This window comes from Pinus tabuliformis, chromosome 9, assembly GCF_031772625.1.
Source record: "Pinus tabuliformis cultivar Carrire ecotype Pingquan chromosome 9, CPIR1, whole genome shotgun sequence".
Classification (NCBI taxonomy): domain Eukaryota; kingdom Viridiplantae; phylum Streptophyta; class Pinopsida; order Pinales; family Pinaceae; genus Pinus; species Pinus tabuliformis.
In genome coordinates, this window is record NC_142307.1 from 77,601,857 (window position 1) to 77,622,965 (window position 21,109).

The following is a 21,109-nucleotide window of genomic DNA, read 5'->3' on the forward strand; positions in this document are numbered from 1 at the left end:
GTGTCCATGATTCGATTATTTGTGGCTTTTTCAATGCATTTTAGGCTGATCTCTATTAGTGTCAACTACTCAACAATGTCTGATGTGTCCAACAATGGTGGAAAGTATGGTAAAAGGTGGTCCATATTGAATACGGGGTGAAAGGAAAGGAATGGGGGGATAATGAGCTTGAAAGCATTGTCTTCCACATCCCTTTTGATGGTGTACAACTTGTATCAGAGTGGTCAAAGCTTACGATGGGCTCCAATGAAGCGATCTTTCTATAGATGTAACCAAACTTTGTTGCCCACCTAAAACTTATGGGGCACCCAACATTGATCATGTCAACGTTTTTATTTGGCATTGGATTTCTCCAGGATGTCATGAATCTACTGGAGGACGTGTCAAATGTGCTCAATAAACCTAGTGGATTTATAAGCTTCATACTGAACATGGAAAATTCTTCATGTGTAGTTGCAAAAGCAAATGCAACATCAAGGGGACATAATGGTTAATATCCTAGGTCGACTTCAAAGGGCTTGTGGCTAGTCCAACTATGGAGAGCTCTGTTATAGATACACTACACATAGGGAAGAATCCCATCCCATGTCCACAAATGCTTAGAGTTGTACATGCATAATATGTGCACAATCATCCTATTGACGAAATATCTCTGGCCATCAGTTTGGGGGTGGAATTTAGTTGATTTGGTGAGCTTGGTATCCAACAACGACCAAAGGGTCGACCAAAACATGCTTAGGAACCTATTATTTGGATCTGATATAATGTTCTGTGGGACCCAAAAATGTACCCACACTCATTCAGACAAGAGATTGGCGGTAGCCTCTGCTATGATACTCTTCTTGCAGGCAATCATTATGACCATCTTAGAAAATCTATTGATGACCAAAAATACATAGTCATTTCCATGGTTGGTAGAAGGAAGGCCAAACATATAGTCCATTGAGATGGACTCCCAGGGCTAGCTAGGAGTAGGGAGAGGAGTATACAAACCTTTCTTCTTAATATTTGGCTTTGTGATGGCACAAGAAGTGTAAGATCTAATGTATTTTCCAACATCATGTCGAATATTTGGCCAATAAAAATAATTTTGTAGTACGACCATAGTTTTCTCCACACCAAAGTGTCATGTAGATTGAATTTAGTGCGTCTCCTAGATCATATTGGCATGCTCTCTTGAAGGAACAGATAGGTGGCCTAGGTAGCATAATAATGCATCCTAAAGGTGGAAGTATGGAACTTTCTTGCCATCCACTAGCATCTAGTATGTGGTGGAGAATTCTAGATCATTTTTTTATAGTTGCACCCATCCAGAGGTCTCGTGGCCACAAGTGTCAGAACAGTGGTCAGTGTTGAAATTAGTGGCTGACTAAGACATTCTGCAACTGATTGGTGTTTTCATTCTTGTATTTTATATTCAAATGGAATTATTATAGATATGTGGACTAATTTTGATGGCGATCATTTTGCAACTTCCCTTGTTTTTGTATATACTTCAGGGGTGAGTGATCTATGTTGATGATCATCTCCTTCCCCATAATGTAATGTTTCCATTGTTGGAAAGCCTGCATGATGGAATATATCTATTTATCATAGGTGGGGTATTTTCGAATTGTGTGAGAAAGTGTCTCACTGTGACAGGCCACAGGATCCCCTTGTTGGGTGAGATCTACACTAATAGCATAGTCATAGGTTTTTATCTCAATTTCAAATGGTTGTTGCAGGTCTAGAAAAGTGAGTATTGGTGCAGAGCAAAGGTAATGCTTTAGCTCAACAAACACCTTTTGTTGGGACTCAAACCAAAAAAACTTTGCTTTCACTCTACCCTTGGTAACTTGACTAAAAGGCCAACTTATATGAGATAATCCTAATATAAGCCTGTGATAAAATCTAGCAAGGCCCAAAATGTTGTGAAGCTATGCTAGAGTGGTAGGGGTTGGCCAATCTCGAATGACTTGGATCATAGTTGGATCCACATGCACTCTTTTCTCATCAATGATCTAACCTAGATATTGCAATTGCCCCATGTCAAAGATGCATTTATCTAATTTTGTACGTAGCTTGTGTTTCCAGGGTTTGAATGACTTGTCAAATGTCTTACAAGTGCTTTTCCCAACTCTTGCTAAATATGAGGATGTCATCTAAATATAAAACCATATACGAGTTGATAAAGGGTTTCAATATGTCATACATCAGCCTCATAAAAGTTACAGGGGTATTTTTCAACTCGAAAGACATGACCAACCACTCAAAAATGCCGTCCTTGGATTTGAAGGTCGTCTTCCATACATTCGTGGGCTCTACGAGAACCTGGTGATAACCAGACTTTATATTGATCTTATTGAAATACTTGGCCCCTTTGAACTGGTCAAGAAGGTCACCAATCCATGGGATTAGATATTTGTTCCTGACAATGATTTTATTTATTGCCTAATAATCAATGTAGAGTCTCCAGGTCCCATCCTTCTTTTATAAAAGTATAATCATGCTCTGTTGGGCATGGAATCCATCCACAGCAGGTTTTGGGGCTCAAAGTCAAAGTTTTCGTCAAAGGTTTTGTAAGACTCAGTGAATTTTGGGCGCAGAGTGCGAAGTAGAGGTTAAGTCATAGGGCTGTCCCCCCTAAAGTAATGTAACGTAATGTAAAGTGATGTAGGCCTACCCATGGTACGCGGACCATGGGATTGTATAAATAGAGCGAGGCTCTAAGTTGTAAAGGGAGTCAATGAGAGAGTAAGTAGCGAAGGAATGGTTCGAGCTTAGAGTAGGATTCTAAGTGTATTGGTTCATAGTATTAGGAAGAGGCTTTGTAACTGAGTGCAAATAGGTCTACTAGATACCACAATTGAGTGCATGGACCCATGTAGCTAAGTGCGTAGGGCGATGTTGAGTTTGTAAGCAAGATTGCAGATTAATAAAAGAGAAGTTGATTCCTATTTCTGCGTATTTGATGTGCATTATCATCTTTATGTTTATATTTGTTTATGTATTGCATGCACTGATATGATTACTGAATATGTTGTAATAACCATAAATCATACACACATAAGTTAAGTAATCGGTTATGTAGCAATGGACTTGGGTTTTATACGAGTCGCGCCCCAAGTAGGGGTGCACGGAAGTTGCACCGCAGGTGGTGAAGGGATTGCAAGTGCGCGTAATGACAGGTCAGAGCGCGGACCTCCAGAAGCCCATCAGACATCCCAAGGGTGAGGAAACCTAGTTCTAGAACCCTCCCATACTACTTCGCGTGAGACCTCAGTCTGCACTCCGCGGACTGTTGCTGAAAGGCTAGTAGTACCGAGATTTGCTTGGCTAAATCACCTCTAAACCTGGGTCAGGCCCAAACAAGCCAACAAATGGTTCTGTTGTCGAGACCGGGATCAACATAAAGGATGTCTGATGTTGTGCCATTGGAATCCTACAAAGAAATAAATTGAAGAGTGGTTGCACAAGAAGATTCACGAGTTCATGATGTAGGAAAATAGAATCCACAAGTATCTAAGGAACAGTGGTTGGAGCACTACTTGTACATGGAAATCGATGAAATTTTCTTTGCATCTTTTCCGTCTGAGCTGTCTGAGTGGATTGCAAAGTTAGCAGACAACCAGGGAAGGTGTAGGCTTGACAAACCAATAGTGTGGACTCCAGAACTAGTGCACAGACTAGAAGCCTCAGAAGTTAAGATAGTGCAAGCTGTGGACCACTAGCTCGACCAAATAATAGGAGGATTTATCACTGAGTTCGCGGTAGACACGACTGTCAGCTATAGTGAGACAGAGCGACGTTTTCTTAAGGGACCGTGAGGTAAGTATATTAAATCTTTGAACACTTGGATTAAGATGCTATTGTGTGAAAAGCGAGTTATGCGAATGAATTAATGTTTGGGACTATGTGAAGCAGAAAGATCTACAAAAGCAGAAGTAGTGAGGAGTTGGAAAAAAATCCCTTAATTTCACCCTTGCGGGAAAGTGAGGAGGAGCTTGTGAAAGTCTCTTTGAGAAGTGCGGTTAGTTTTATAACACTGAGAATTCCACGTTTACTACCCCCACCCACACCGCCACCCACTTCACCCTCCTCACCTCCATCTCCACCCACTCCACCTCCACCACCACCACAGCTTAGTATGGCAAGTGTGATCAAACTGTTGGTGTTCAGAGGAGTAGGAAATGAAGATCTGGACCAATTCTGGTTCATGGTAAGAGTAGTATGGGAAGCACAGGGCGTCGTGGATGATAATATTAAAAGGCTATGCTAATGATCACATTTCAAGATCACACATTAACATGGTATATCAAGCATTCTAATGACCACCTGAACATAGGAATTGTAGAGATCCAGACTACGTTGAACAAGGAATTTAGCAAGCCAAAATCAGAGACACAAGCAATCATCGGGTTTAAGGAGATTGCGATGCTCTCGGGTGGCACCCCCTAGGATCTGGACCAAAGGTTGAAGAGTATGATCCGCGAAGCCAATATGACATTAGCAGATGCACAACATCACACATGGTTTGTGGCCTCACTTACGCCACACTTAAGGATGACGCTGTCACAGCAAAAAATTTCCACCCAGGACGAAGCATTGGAGATGGCAATGAGATTGCATGAGACCCCTATACAAGACCTTGGGTTGCGAGTCCAACAAATCCATGTGAAATTGTAGAATATGTGTTTGGAGATGCAAAGTTTGAAATAGGACAAGATAACTCGGCTGGAGGTGCGTGAGGAAGTATGGTGCATAAATTACAAAGGCCAAGGGCATGACAAGGACCACTGTCCGGTGTTCACAAACTACTTGGCAAGGGGAGGGCCAATGCCATTAAAACCAGAGGCATGGGCAGGGCCGAGCACGACATCTGCATTATGGTGCATGATCTGCCAAATAGGAGAAAAACACATGATGGATAATTGTCATCTATTGCAGAAGTATACGCAGATGTCCCAGCAATTGTTTTGTAATTTTTGTAGGTTGATAGGCCATGACGAATGCACCTGCCGAAGCTATGAAATAATGATGGATCAGACTCCTACCTATAGGGTGAAGACCAAAACGCAAGCCCTCGACCCAAATGCAAGGATGGCGTGCGCTGGGTTTCAGGGGCGCGGTCAAGATCGAGGTGGAATGGGACTAGGAAGGGGTCGCGGATAGATAATTTGTTACAAATGCAGAGGGCCAGGGCATTATGCCCGTGATTGTACAAACCCGACTAGGATATCATGTTGGTACTATTATCAATTTGATCATGAGGCAGAACATTGCCCTTCACTAATAACAAAGATGCATGAAAAGGGGGTACTCCAGCCCCCTTCGACCCAGAATTTGCAAATGATGAGGTCTGAACCGCGTGAAGAAAACCAAAATGTAAAAATGATGCTCAGGAGTGGTATGGCCTAGGGAGATGATAAAGGGAAGTAACTAGAAGACATTGCGTGGGTTCGCAAGGCTCCTACAAAGGTGTTAGTTCCAGTCTTCGCAGCCTGTCACTAGGGATCAACATGAGCTCTTACTATGTCTGGTTTTGTTAGATGTTTTGCACATGATGTTCAGCACAAAACATGTCACAAGTGTGTTCACCAGAAGAAGCTCAGAAAAATATTTCCAACAGTATATCACACTCCCATAACCATTTCCTAGATTAGAAGAAATGAATGAGTGATTCTTGGTTATGCATGTTTTGAGGTCAGTTGCTGCAGACAATGACAAGTTTAGTACAAAATCAGTTTCTGAAATAATGTTAAGGAATTTTTCAAAAGTGAAAGAGGTTTTTGTTCATCACATACTAAATAACAAAAACCTCCTTCATGTTATGCACAGGTGCTACTATGTGCAAGATATATAGTGATATTTGGATCCTATATTAAAACAAAGCAAATTTTTCATATTTTTCACTATTTTAGTCATTTTAGTGCGAGGCCATTTTACAACATTTGGAAAGTAATTTTGCAAAACCCAAGGATTTTTTTGTTAATAAGGATTCATATAAAAAAAATGTCTTTAATTTTATTCACAGGTGTCATGGATTGGGATATGTGACTAGATCTTTACAGCTCATTTTCACAGATTTAAATTTTTAATGATTTTCTATTTTAGAGATGATTTTGTGGAATAGATTATGAGCTATTGGAAATGAATTTCCAAAATTTGAGAGAGGTTTTTCTCCAACATGACCTTATCTAAAAAAATTTCTTTCATTTTTGTAACAGGTGCTATGGTTTAGGAGATACGAGTTCACCTTAAATACCTATTTTTAGAAATTCGGCCTAAGTTTAATGTAACTAATTCTATTTTGAAGAAAATGGTTGAGCTCAATCCCTTAGTACAAAGATGAGAAAATGTATATATTTTACGAATTTCATAGTGTAAGGGTTGGATTTTAGTAGAGGGTTGGACTTTTGAGAAAGCCTTGAGCTTCATTGTACACTCATATCAGCATTTTGACTAAGGAATTGAGACCAGGATTTGCAGCACTCTTTGGGATCCATGTGGCAATTTGTCTTGGTACAATGCTTTCTTTTGTAATTGTGAATTTATTTATGTGATTGTATGCCATTATCTCTCTTATTTATTCTCAGCTAAATCAAACAAGAGTGTAAGCAGAATCCATTGAAATTGCAGTGCTCTACTTGAGGTTCACTTTAGTCTTTGATGTTTTCAGCTGTTTGGAGAGGATCCATGAGTTTTCTTGCCCTCTTCAACTCATCACCTGTCTAATCCTTCCATCTCATTCAATTTGAAGTGCCAAAAAAAATTGCCTACCTTGCCCCATTGAGATCTCTGTAAGACTGAGCCTCAATCCCCGCACCCAAAATATACCTTTCCATTTGAGCCAACAAAAACATCATTTTATTCAATCAAACTCTTGCACACATACACCTAGCCTAAGATCAGTAGTTAAATCAGTCATCTCAAGCCTTTAGTGATTATAATTTGCTCATATTGACCCAGAGAGAGCCCTCTCCTGACCTGGTAGGGCCAGTTACCAGGTTAAGCGTGGTTTGATGTTGGCCCTGGATCCTACCTTCCTCAGGCTAGGCTCTAACAAAAGGAACCCGAGTTTGACTTAGAACACATGAAGAAGACATTCATGGAAGAAAAGAAGAGCTTCACAGATGCCTCCACTTCAGGTAGTAAGGATCAACTAGAACCAGGGATGGATCCTTCAATGCTCACTACCTATCTAGAGACATGCATGAAACTGTTGTGCAACAACAAGGTAGTCAAAGGGGTACAGGAACTTATCACTAGGTGTACAGGGTCAAGAGAACCACCAGTGGTTTGAAAACTTGGAAAGCATGCATTGCACATAGGAAGGGAGATGAGGTTGACTACGCAAATAGGTGAGTACAAAATGGATCAGGTAATCTTGGATCTAGGTTTGGATGTGAATATACTACCAAAGAAAACATGGGAACACATGGGTAGACTTGCATTACAATGGTCCCCTATTCAGTTATGAATGGTGAACCAACGAAAGATTTTTCCCATGGGAAGATTGCAAGGGGTGACAATCGATATTGAAGGCACATGTTATCACTCAGGTTGTCCCTAAAGCTCCTTAAAGGGATACAGCTGAGGTAACCACAAACCAATCTTTGGACTGTAGGTCCTAGCCTACCAGTAGTCAGAGAGGGCTCTCTCTTTAGGATTTAGCTTTGTTGATGATGATTTTAGGCTAGTTATTGAGTACAAGGGGTTTTGTTTGAGTTTTGGTGGTAAGGATGATGCTTTCAAGTAAAGAGGCAGGGATAGCATGAAAGTTTTAGAACCATTGGGCATGGAGTCAAGGAGTAGGACTGTTGGTACGTTTTCTTGGTCACAAGAGAGAAATATGGAGCAAGCTAGCTGCACATGAAACAATGATTCAAGCTTAAAAGGATGGAATGAGGGTTAAGGAATGAGAGGCAGTTAAGAATCTCTCGTTCAGCTTAATAGAGGGAAGGTGAATGAGCTCTATCTAGGAGCAGTGAAGAATCCCTAGATAACTGTCAGACATGGGTGAATTAGGGTAAATATGAGCCAAAGGGAAATCATATTCATTACCAATTCAGTTCAGAAGAAAACATAAAGAAACATAAGAAATTGAGCATAGAGTGTGGTTAAACAAGTTCTAAGCTAATCTTTCTTTCTGCTATTTAGATGGTGATACATGTATGATATGAGCATAAGTCAATGAAAACAGAGGTAAGAGGCACTTATTGAATCATGTAACGGCACAAGAATTCCACATTTAATCCTTCAAAACATTAATACACAGCACATAGTCCATTCTCCAAGCTTTCAGCAGTCTTTGATTAAGTAAAACATATCAGATATACAGTGTGAGTCTCTCTTGGAGCTATACAACCAACCAACCCTCTAAATAGTGAATTAGGGTTGTTTTATAAGTAAAATATCTACAAAATCATATCTCAGACAGATCTGTTATAATAAGTGTTTTTAACCTAACATATGTCTGAAATAAATGCAAGAAAATATCTCCGAGCTGCGCTGGGGGCAGTTGTATCAAAAAGAGTTAATGTGTTGTCTTTATGGCTCTGTGCTGATCACTTAGCCATAACTGTGCTTTGGGCTTTGATCCATGCTCTTGAGTGGTTCTGAGGTGCATTAACTGTGATGGGAGAGCCTCGATATAGCTCCACCGTTTTCTTTGACTTTGTTGGAGGCCATTCAATGTTCACCTGCATTGGGAAATAAAGATTTCCATTAAAAACTTTTGACTGATACTCTTTGCCACTTCCTTGATATGCTTTGGCAATGAATGTGCGCATTTCTCACTTCTGATACTCTTTAAACTGTTGCATCGACCTTTCATGGTTGTTGTTCGACCCTCTACTTGCTTTAAAACTACCTTTGCCCCTTTCTAAATTCTGCGTGAAGAAATTCTTGTCATTTTGCGACTTTCGGGCCTGCTGGTGGCCGAGCCACGAAAGGGTTTTCCATTTTGGCCTATTTCCCTTAGCTAAGCGCTAATCGCGCATCAAAAACTGCCTCAGATTTTCATTCTGGGCTCTCTTTGCTGCGATTTGCACCTTTCGCGCTTTCTGACGATGACGTCAGCATGACGTCAGCAGTGGGTCCTAGTATGGCGGTGACGTGGCAGGGTGACGTCAGCATGGTGACGTTAGCAGTACGGCCGGGTGACGTGGTGGTACGGTGGAGGTTATGATGTGGTAGTACGGTGGCAGCAACGTGGCAGGGACACGGTGGTAGGAGGCCGACGCAGGATGATGACGTCATGGGGGAGACGTGGCAGTGACGTCACATAGGGGAAGCAGTTTGTGGTTTCATGTCACACCGCTTTTGTGTAGAAGCGGTTTCGGAGGAGGGGGCTCCGCCACAGCCGAGAGGGTGACGCGTGGTGGGAGTACGACGGGAAAACCGCCCATCTCCCGGACGCTAACCCTCGGCATGTCGGGGCACAAAAAGACCCGCCCACCGTAGATCTTGGGCGCGCCAGATCTGACAGCCGGTGGCACGATAAAAACGGCGGAAGAATAGATACGGGGCCCGCGGTGCTTTTATTTAATTATTTTAATCTGGCGGGGGGAAAACTTTAGGAAAGTGGGTTTTGGGTTATATATAAGCGGGGTGAAATATATTTACATGCGTGACCTTAGGACAAGGGCGGGAAATCAGTATTGTAGGGTTAGGACTTAGGGGAAAAGGTTATTAGTGTGACCAGTTGTCAGACTAACTCCAGGTTTAGGACATGGAAGGGTTAGTAGGAGCCCCAGATGGACTACTATTTCCCGGACTTGATAAATATGGCTATAATGCCGAGGGGAGGGGAATATGTAATATTTTTGGGATTTTATATAGTTTTTGTACAATAGGGGATGGGGAAATAGTTAGGGAGCTAGATAATAGAGTTAGGAGTTAATATGAAAATGACAAGAAAGCACTAAGGTAAGGGATCTTAGGCTATTTTTTAGAGGGGAAAATGATTCAAAGAGTGAATCAATAGTACTCCTAAGCAAAGTGGACCTTTATTTAGGCAAATATAGTGGAAGATGATGAATTCAAGAGTTGTCAAGCAGATCTTGACCTCTTTGGGGAGGTCAGTGAATGATTTGGGAAATAAGAAGAAGGGGAAGTTAGAGATGCCTCGCTTGAGCTCCTCCAAAGGGGAATTGCCTTGCCCTGTGATCTGAATAGATATAACACTTGAAAAGATGAAATGGATCACACAGATTGATTCTGCAACCACAAAACTACTTACCCAGCCTTACCTAGAATTTTTTCTCCTTTTTTGGTTCGGGTGCACTTGAAATTGCAAACCCTGATTATCCTTTTTTCTTTTGATTGCCCTCCTATATAAATCAATCCTTATTTCTGCCGAGGCTCAGATTAAGCTGATGAGCGCCCAAGATTGTCTACCTATCTACAAATCTGCCAAGATTAAGCCGTTTGGACAGATATTCATTCTCTATATTCTAAAACAGGCAATTGAAACCTAGGGAGGCCAAGATTGAGCTGTTTGGCCTTCCCTTAACTGAAAAAACTCTTCAAAAAGTGGAATAACTCACCAAAATTGGGATACATCAGTGGCATTTAGACCAGCACACTTTCATGGCCTCTTCTTTGGTCTCTTTTGCAAATATGGAACATTGCAGCATGCAAAGTATGACAGATTTGGCATGTAAAAATGTCAATCATGAAAGATGAACACCTGTTGCAACAGGAGGCTAACGGTGGCTCCACTTGGGGATGTATTTTCCTTGTGAAAAGCCAAGAATAATAGGTTAGACTGCCTTGATCTTCTATTGATGCTGTGGCCTGAAAAATTTCTTTGTGTTGGCTACTAAAAGTGTGAAACTTTGAAATATGAGCAGCCCTCTCCTCAACTGAAATATTGTGAAATACATAGCACTGCCTGCTTTCTTCTGCGTGCTTGATATTATATACAATGTTGCTTGAGCATTGCCTTTGAAATAGATCCAAAACATGGATCAAAACTAATGTATTTCCCTTAGCCTCTGATCTAGAAACAGTTGCTGATGTGAAACTAAAAAAATGCTCCTCTCTTATTGATACTGTTTGACTGAAGACTGCAAGCTGCAAACAGTTTCTTTTTACCATGAATTGTTGTGATATGACAGTGCTACTCTTGTTGTTTTGCTGAGATTAATGCAGAGATAGAGCTTTTAAAAATGGAATACTGGCATTGACTGTGTCTTCACAAACTTTGCTGCTGCTCCTCTAACACTCAGACTGCTTATACAAAAAATAAAAACAAAGTGCTGATATATACAAATATCAATATACAAAGAGATATATATAGAGCTGCATTGTACCCCTTAAAAGGGATCATGGTAATGTTTTAATATTCAGCCATTAACAGGGCCCTCTTCAACAGTGCTGCCCTCTACAGATTTGAGGAAATATGTGTTATTTCCCTGAACAGCGGAAATAACAAATGGCCCTTTCCATAAAAAATCAAATTTTGCATGTTTTCCCTTGTCTTCTCTTCGTGAGTCCCATCTTAGAACTTTGTCACCAATGTAGAAATCCTCAGCCTTAGCTCTCTTATCAAACATCTTTTTGAGCTTCTCTTGCAAAATTTGAGCTCTGTTATAGACCTGTTCTCTTGTTTGCTGAAGATGAATGGTCTGGTTTATTCTTCGTTGAACATCATTTGGTTCTGCTTGGATCTCTTGTAACAGTTTGATGATAGGAGTGCCCAAGGAAGATGGAAATCTGGCCTCCATGCCATATACCAGCTCATAAGGGCTCATCCTAATGGATTTCTTTGTTGAAAGTCTGTCTGCCCATAGGGCATTTGTGAGCTTTCTATGCCAGTTCTTTTTGTTTTCTTCTAAGGTCTTCTTGATAATATTAATCAGGCTCTTGTTAGATGACTCGGACAAGCCATTACCTTGACGGTAATAGGCTGTGGAGTGGCCCAAGGTAATGTGAAATTTATGGCAAAAACTGATCATCTTTTTGGATTTGAAAGCAGCGGCATTGTCAGTGATGATCTTCTCAGGGCAGCCAAATCTAGAAAGGATATTGCACTCAAGGAATTGGATAATAATGGAGTCATTGGCCTGTCTACATGGGATGGCTTCAATCCATTTAGTGAAATAGTCGGTGGCTGTTAAAATCCACTTGTGCTGGCCTGAGGAAGAGGGATGGATTTCCCCAATGAAGTCAAGACCCCATTGTTGAAAAGGTTTCTCGGTTGAGATGGGCTTAAGAGGCAAGGGTAACAACTTTCTTTTGCCCTCAAAGATTTGGCATTTATGACATGAGATAGAAAATTTCTTTACATCTGCAAACAAAGAGGGCCAATAGAAACCAGCCCTTAGAATTTTATCAGAAGTGGACTTCCAATATAGATGTCCTCCACAGTCCCCTGCATGGAATTCTTTCATGACATTGTTAGTTTCATTCATGGTTAAACAATTAAGCAATATGCCTTCATGATTTTTCCAAAATAAAGCACCATCTATGACACAAAACTTTGAAGCCTTCATTTTTAAAAATCTTTTCTTGGTTCTGGACAATCCTGGGGGAGAAAACAGGTTTAATAGTACAAAGCATGTATCAGCATACCATGGGGATTGCAAAAAGGTTTCACTGATCTGTGGAGTCGCCAGCTCCTGTTCATTGTCCAGTTGGTTAATGTCTAAGGCTTGAAAGTTTGTTTTGGACATCAATTTGGCTAAACCTTTTCCCTTTATGAGCTTGGTTGGTTTTATTTCTATTTCATACTCAAGGATGTTAGCAATCCACTTGCCTCTTTTGCCTTCTAACCCCTCTTGGGTTAATATGTCTTTTACAACAACATTTGGGACATGGGCAATCACATGTGAATATAAAATGTAAACTCGAAAATCTTTGATTGCTTTAACAAGGGCATAGGCCTGTTTCTCCATGATTTGGTACTTTAAAGGGGAATCTCTTAAGGCTTGGCTGAAAAAGGAAATTGGCTTTTCAGCTCCTTGATCATCCTTTTGCAAAAGGACAGCAGCTATGGTGTGCTCAGATGTGAATGAGAATATGATAAAGTCTTTGTCAAATTGTGGACTGGTGAGGACAGGGGCTTGGGTTAAGGCAGATTTGATACTCTCAAAGGCTTGTTTGGTTTCAAGAGACCATTTTAGCTTGGCACCCTTTTTTAACATGTTGCTTAACAGTCTTATCAATTCAGCTAGATTTGGGATAAATCTCCTTAGGAAATTAATCTTTCCAAGGAAATCTTGCAACTCTTTTATGTTTCTTGGATACGGGATTTGGAGGATGGCTTGGATCCTTTCCGGATCTATTCTAATACCATCTTTTGAGATGATATGGCCAAGCAGTTTTCCTTCTTCAAGGCCAAAGATAGGCTTCTTGGGGTTCAAGGAAATGCCATATTTCCTACATGTCATGAATATTTGCCTCAAATGTTTTAGGTGTTCTTGATCAGATTTGGAGAAAGGGGTTAGGTCGTCGAGGTAGACAACTAGGAAATCATGTATTTCCTTGGAAAATGCAATATCCATTGCCCTTTGAAAGGTAGCACCAGTGTTTTTAAGTCCGAAAGGCATCTTCACATATTTAAATGTTCCCCACGGTGTGGTAAAGGCTGTCTTGTCTTGGTCATCTGGGTGAACCAATATTTGATTGAAACCTTAAAAGCCATCTAGCAAAGATATTCTAGATGACCCCACTACTCTCTATAGAATGTGGTCCATTTTTGGCAAGGGGTAGAGGTCTTTTAGGGAGACTTGGTTTAAATTTCTTAGGTCTACACATAGCCTAATCTCACCTGTCTTTTTTCTTGTGGGAACAAGATTGGATACCCATTCAGAGAATCTGATGGGTGCTATGATACCTGCTTCAAACATTCTTTTCACTTCCTTTTCAATCAAAGGAAGGAGAGGATTGATTCTCGTCAGTTTCTGTTTGAAGGGATTTTGATTTGGTTTTAAGGGAATGGTGTGTTGGATCACTGAGGTGTCATAGGACTTCAAGTCCTCATAACTCCAAGCAAATACATCTTGGAATTCTTTGAACAAATCAACATATTTGGGCTTTTGATCATGTGGCAAAGATTGAGATAGTTTGATCATTTTGGGTTTCTCTGCTGTCCCAATGTTGTGTTCTTCTATAGCAGCATTTAAGGGTTGCATTTTTGGCTTCTTGGGCACATCATTCGCATCAAACATATCTTCTAACGGAGTGAGGCCAGCAGGGAGAAAGTTATCTTTTAGATCAACGATCTCGGCCTCTGTTTCGGCTATTTCCTCCAAATGCATCTGTTTCAGCTCTTCTATGTTTGCATTGTCAAAAACAGTTGGGTTCAGTATTTGTTTGGTTGTTACAGCGGTTACAGCCTGCTGATTTTCATTTGTCTGTTGTTGTTCACCTGTCATAGCATCCATGTCAATGTTAATATTTGAAAACTCATGCTCAAGACTGAGGAAATTGTTAATCTGGGCATCATTTTCAAACACTTGCCAATCTTTAACATTATTTGGGACAGCAGGCCTATGTTTTATCTCAGCGGTGAAATGGTGGTTTGGCTCAAAGGGAAGCTTGCATGTACTAGCAAAAGTGGCTAGGCTGTGTGCATGAATGTTATGATCTCTTGAAATCTTGGCAAGCTTGGATTCAGTGAATGCATTGAGTATATTAGTGGCAGCAGTCCTATAGGCCCTCATTCTATTGTCATTAGTGACAAAGTTGCCTTTCATTTGTTGTATGATTAAATCAGAGTCACCTAGAATGGACACTTTTACAGCTCCTAGAGCTTTGAGCAGTTTAAGGCCTAAAAGGAGAGCCTCATACTCTGCCATGTTATTGGTACATTTGAAATTCAATCTGTAGGCATGGCCTTCTGCATGATTGTTATGTGTATTGTGAATCCAGACACTTGCCCCTGCTCCTAACTTGTTAACAGAGCCATCAAACTCTAAATACCATGTGATTTCTTGCTTGTGGTTAGTATCAAGAGTTTCAGTCATTTTTGCAGTGGGCAGATTTGAATTTTCTGTTTGGGGAGGTTCTTCTTGTATGCTGGTTGCCTTAATTGTTTCGACAGTTTTATCAGTATGGGCAACCGATTCTTCATTGATGTGTGTGTCCAGTTCTAAAGCCAACGGCTTGTCATCTGTGGGAGGACTTGTTTTATCATTAAATAAAATAAAAGAATCCATATCATAATGGATTGAGTGAATAGGAAAATTTTGGGGCTTGTCCTCACTAGTTACCACATACTTCATCAGTGTTTCTCTATGCAGTCTCTTTGGTTGCCCAAAGACAGATATAGTGGCATAAGAGAGGTCTAGTTGGAGGGATCCTTGGAGTTTTTCTCCCCAAGATCTTGACAATAGCATGCCATACTTTGGTGGAATGTCAGCAACCACCACATCCATGAGGATTGTCTTGTTTGGGTATTGGACTAAGGAGACACACAAGTCTTTGATGAGGCCTAAACACTTGACTTGACTTGAGTCAAAGGAGAATAGATCTTTGTAGGGTCTTGCAATATCAAGGTTTAGCTTCTCCATTACAGCTTTGGGCATTGTGTGAGGCACCTGAGTCAAACATAGAATTGTGCAAAGCTTTGTCATGTATGTGCAAACTGACATAGAAGGGTAAGATAGATCCATATGTTGATTTTCCATTAACTTCTGGACCGAACAACAGTTCAGGTTGGTTGTCAAGAAAATTCACATCATCCTTAACTTCTGGCATTTGAAGTGATCTTTGAATTTGTTGCCTATACACATCATGTTTGGCAAGTTCAGATAAAGGGATGGATATCTTCAGTTTACCTATTTCTGCCTCTAAGTCAAATGATTTTTCAGATTGGGTTTTAGTATTTTGAGAGGCAGAGGGGCAACTCCCCGTAATGTGAGTCTGCCTGACAATTTTATTAAGAATATCAGTTTACAATACAAGTGTGTCTTGGCTGAACCAAGTCTCACACTTAACCAAATTTTACAATAGATAGGCAACCTGCCTTTTACAACATCTTGTGCATCTCTTGCACAAAGGACGGTGCTCACCCGAGCCACCAAGAATCCTTGCCAAGTCTTACACCAAGAACCGTACACCAGAATTCACCCAATACATGGCACACCTTGCCAACCATCAACTAAGGTACAAGCCTGCACAATCTCCAAGACTAATGTGCATGAGATATGCGCATTTTCCTTCACCAAAACTGCGCACTCCTCTTGTCCTCCTTGCGAAGATGTTATGAGCGAATGTCTTGTTGTTCCAAATGAGCTCTCCTCACGTGTTATATATATGCAATGTACATGGGTTTACATGGGGTGTGCAGCCCCATGGCCGACCCCAAAACCATCCATCATACGTGCCCATATGCATCGTTTACAAGTCGGCTTGCCTCAATACAAGTCTCCTTTCCAATCGTTATATAAAGCTCACGCTCAACACTTAGTCGCATAAGTGTTCATGTTATCGTCGCATCGTCGTGCAAGGTTTCGTCGCATTTCTACCCGTCCGCGCGCACGCGAGCCTACCCGCACCCTCGTGCACAAGAACTCGCCGTCGCCCGTCGCATCATAACTTGGAGGCCTTACATCCTCCTCCACCTGAAATCGTTGTCATCCTCGACAACATACCATCCCGGTAGCCATACACCAAGATCATCATCATCCACGATGTTGACTCCTCCACACAAAGCAAACATCCTTGCAACATATGTAGAGCCTCGTCTCCATCATGCTTCGACTTAGTGACCAACTACCACCAAGCTCACCATACCAAGGTATGTACCTCCACGGTATGCACTCCATCAGATGTCATCTCGATCCATGATTACTGACCTCCTGTCTTCATCATGTGTCCTCATGTGAACTGCTGCCATGATACTCCAACATAATGCCCTCTGTACACTTCGCGATCCCATGTTTGAACTAGTCGGATGGCCAGTCCAACTGCCACGCTCAAACCATGAGAGTGAACATCCTCATGCCACCATCAGTCGTTTCTCAAAACATTCTGCCACATCCTTGACTCATCAAGAATCTATCTCCATAATCTATGCTCAGGTCCATGGAACTCCATCCACCTCATCTGCAACATGTTGTCCATGATGTTTGGTGTCGATGTGCTACATGAAATCAGCCACATCTATCCCAACATCATCATGTGTGTGTGTGTCTCCTCCATATGAAGAGATCATCTCCTCAAACCGACTCTCGATGTGCCACATCTAGGTCCATGAAGCAATCCTTCATCATATATACAATGTGTCATCCCTCAAGTCTGCCATAGAAACATGTATGCACTTGTCTCACTTGTCCATGTGTCAAAGTAGTTGAGTCTCAGCTCAACCCATGCCCAAGTGCAGCCACCAAGGCATCAACATCATCGTTGTAACTCCATCACTCCAAAGTGTCTCATATCTATCCTCCACATCAAGTCACTCTTCCAAGCCATGCCCATACAAATACTTTGAAAGTATGCATCCCATACTGCATCAAAGTCTCCTGACCTCAGCTCCTCAATGCATCAAATCCTCTAAGTCCACCATGTATGAAGTCCCTAAAAGTCACAACCTCATGTCATCATGAGCTCTGTTATCACTGAAAATTCTGTTGCCAAAATTTTTTAGCCTAGCTTAAAGACAGGGTGTTTTCGCAGCGCATGAATTCTTTTTTAGCAGTTTCGCAGCGCTACCTGTTTAGGTGGTTTCGTAGCGTGCTACGAAATTGGGGATTTGTTCGAGTTTTCAGTGGAGGCCCAAATCCTAGCATGCCTATTGTACAGAGTTTTGCTTCCCTCCAGAAATGCAGATGAGAGCAGTGACAGTGTTTTCAAGGAAGAAGTGTATTAAGCTCGTTTGTAGCAATACAGATTTGCTCAGTGCTCTCCCTGAGACTAATACCTTGAAGATCCTTTCTTGGGACAATCGCTTTTCTCAAGTCAATGAAGTCCTTCTGATCCCAACTCAGGTTAATTATGTTGGAAAAGTAGCAAATATATATGAAGCTGGTTATCGACTAAGTGGTGGTGCATATATCATCTCCAAGTACATTGGGAATTCATGGTTGTGGGATCATGTTCGTGCCAGTGATGAGTTTTTGACAAATGAAATGTATTTGCATTTAAGTATGCGCCTCATGTTCTAATCTTTGTGTATTGACCGAATACAAGGAACCAAACGAGATGTTGAGATTTGATAAACATTACCAGCTTTTCGTGCATTAGTTCCTCCACCGACAGAGAACATAGACACCTGGTTGACATTTGTTTTTCTTTGCCAGAAAAGGGGTTCGGCATTGTTAATTTCATATAGGATTAGGATGACTCCCGATTGCAAACATTTTGGCTTTAGCAGTGGCTGCCATTGGATTGGTTTTACATCTCCATGGTGCTACAGTAAATTACAGGTGAAAGGCAAGAGTATCAGAGCGAAGACAACAATGGCTCACGGGCTTCGTGCAGAGCGAGTGGAAGGAGAAGGCAGTTCTGAAGCCTTTCTGAGCAAAGTTTCATACACACCTACCTCTTGGGCGACAGAGCTTCATCCGATTCCGTCCCATTTCTATTCTCTCGGACATCTCCCTATACCAATTCATCGATGGAATCTTCTGGGCTTACCATCAAACATTGAAGTCTGGATAAAGCGTGATGACTTATCAGGTATGCAACTTAGTGGGAACAAGGTGCGGAAGCTAGAATTTTTAATGGCTGATGCAAAGGCGCAAGGTGCAGATTGTGTTATCACAATAGGAGGCATTCAAAGTAACCACTGTCGTGCTACTGCAGTGGCAGCTCGATACTTGAATCTTGACCGCTATCTCATATTACGAACTACCAAGGCACAAGTCGATGAAGATCCTGGCTTGACTGGGAATCTTCTTGTGGAGCGGATGGTTGGTGCGAACATAGAGCTTGTGTCCAAGGAGGAGTATGCACAAATTGGCAGTATCTCTCTTGTCTTACTAGTGAGAAATGAAGAAGCACCGTTAGCGCTGGGAAGGAGGCAACTTATTAGACTTTGTACCAAATGGTATTGCAAATACAAGCACTTCTGGTGCTTGCTGGAAGAGCATCGGATTCGCTTTGTTGTTGAAAAGTTTGTAAGTGATACTAGTGTACGTGATCAATCTCTCACAGGCCAAAGCAAATCAGAAGCTCGAAAAGATTTATGTGCAGTTGGTCCATCTGTTGGAGGTCAGTATGCTGATAACCACGCCAATGTTCATTTGGTACCTAAAACGAGCCCTAAACTTAAAGTTGCTGGCATCACAGAATCTTTGAACATTGTTGGACAATGTGAAGGTTCATGTTACAGGAATATGCCTTGTAAAGAGTGCAGGGACTATCTGACAATTAAAGATGCGTTAACCTCTTTTGTTGGCAATGAGTTATGAAAACAAAATGGGTTTGAAAGACAAGTTGCTATCAGCATTGACTCTCCTAAGATGGGAGGGTGTCTTATACCTTATTCAAGTACGATGGTAGCAGAAAAGCAGAATGCTGAATTATTGTTTTGGACTCCTGATATGAAAAGAGTATCTAAAGAGAAATTGCTTGCCAACATAAGTGAAAGGAGGCATTCTTGTGGAAATATGTACAATAAAGCAGATAGAAAATACAAGGATCTTTCAAATCATGAATCAGTGGGTATACTTGATCAAACAGTTACAGACACAACAGTTACTCCTCAGCATGTTAACAATGGTGATCTGGTTGATCTAACACTTAGTGTTGATATTGGAGATTGTGAACAAGGTAGGGGTAATTGCTTGGACAATGAATGCCTCGATGACATTAAGGTTAACAACAGTGTAAAACGCAGGGTGGCAGTCGCAACTGGCCCTTGTAATTGCAAATCTTGTTCTTTAAATATGAATTTTTGTCCAGGTTGCATGTGCTATATCTGTAATGTATCTATTCAGCCAAATGAAACATGGAACTATATAAAGTGTTCCTGTTATCATATTTTCCATTTAGAATGTACCATTAAGGAAAAATTGGAGGAGTTGTAAAGGAGCGAAACATTGATTGTGAATTTTTGTGCCCTGTTTGTTCCATAAAGTGTGATCTATTTCCTTTTTGGAAGGAAAGATTAGAAAATGCATCTGACACAGAATCCAGAGATACTCTGCAGAAACATTTCAAATCTGCAATCATTGTCGTCGATGGTACAGAGAGAAAAAGGTTAAAGGCCTTGCACTGCAAGGTTCTAAAAACACATGAATCATTAGAGCAAAGCACATGCTCTGATTTGCGGCAGTTGTTGGTTTCTATTTTAGAAGATAAGATGACACAGAAGATGTTAAAGAGTATTAATGGCTTCTTAGAAAAAGAGCTACAGATTAAGGAAATTGAGTTGGTTGAGGGACTACAGTTTGTTAAGGTCAGTCAGGAGGATGAGACAGAGATAAAAAATATAAAAAGGGCATCGATTTTGTGTGCTTCAGTTCTCAATAATTATGTTAGGCCTAAGCTTGAGGTGATCTTTGATGAGGAAAAGAAGGTAACCCACTCTAACCTTATGAAGGATACAGAGAATGTGATTCTGAATCCCAGCATAGCAAAGGTGAAACTGAAGAATGGCAACAGCAGCTATTCAATTTTGTGAGGAGTTTAGAGGAAGACTGTGTTTTTTAAATCACACAGCAGTTTCGTAGCGCGCTACGAAACTGCTGTAGGTGATGTTTTCAATGCAGAATAAACAGTTTGACAGGGAATGTTAGAAGAGAGACACTTGTACATCAATACAGCCTACAGCTCATCTGGAGACATGGTGTTTGGTAGCAGCGTTCCATACTTTGAGTTATTAAAGAGTTGGGAACATGCTGCTACATTTTCGGAGGATGGTAGGAGACAGGGACATTAAAAATAGGTGTTTTGATCCTGATGATAAATGATCCATCAGCGCTTACAGGTATCCAAAGTCAGCGTTCCTTGCATCTGTAGCTCAATCATCTTGAGCCTAACCAACAAAAGACAGCTGTCAAAGATCAAGAAAGGAATCAGGCATACGAGGAGAGATGAAGTTAGAGTTTTAGTATGATTAGGACTCTTTGTAATTACAGCTCAATACTTTATGTATTTAATGAGTTTGTTTAAAAATAGATAAGGGTAGTTAATGATAGGTCATCGAGCTCCCCTCATGCTGGAGGAGGAGACT

At 41.1% G+C, this 21,109-nt stretch overlaps 1 pseudogene; it reads left to right on the forward strand.

Annotated features, from left to right (window-relative positions):
* The first annotated feature begins 18,276 nt into the window (after window positions 1–18,276).
* On the forward strand, window positions 18,277–19,343 carry LOC149147191 (D-cysteine desulfhydrase 1, mitochondrial pseudogene; annotated as a pseudogene).
* The last annotated feature ends 1,766 nt before the right edge of the window (window positions 19,344–21,109 follow it).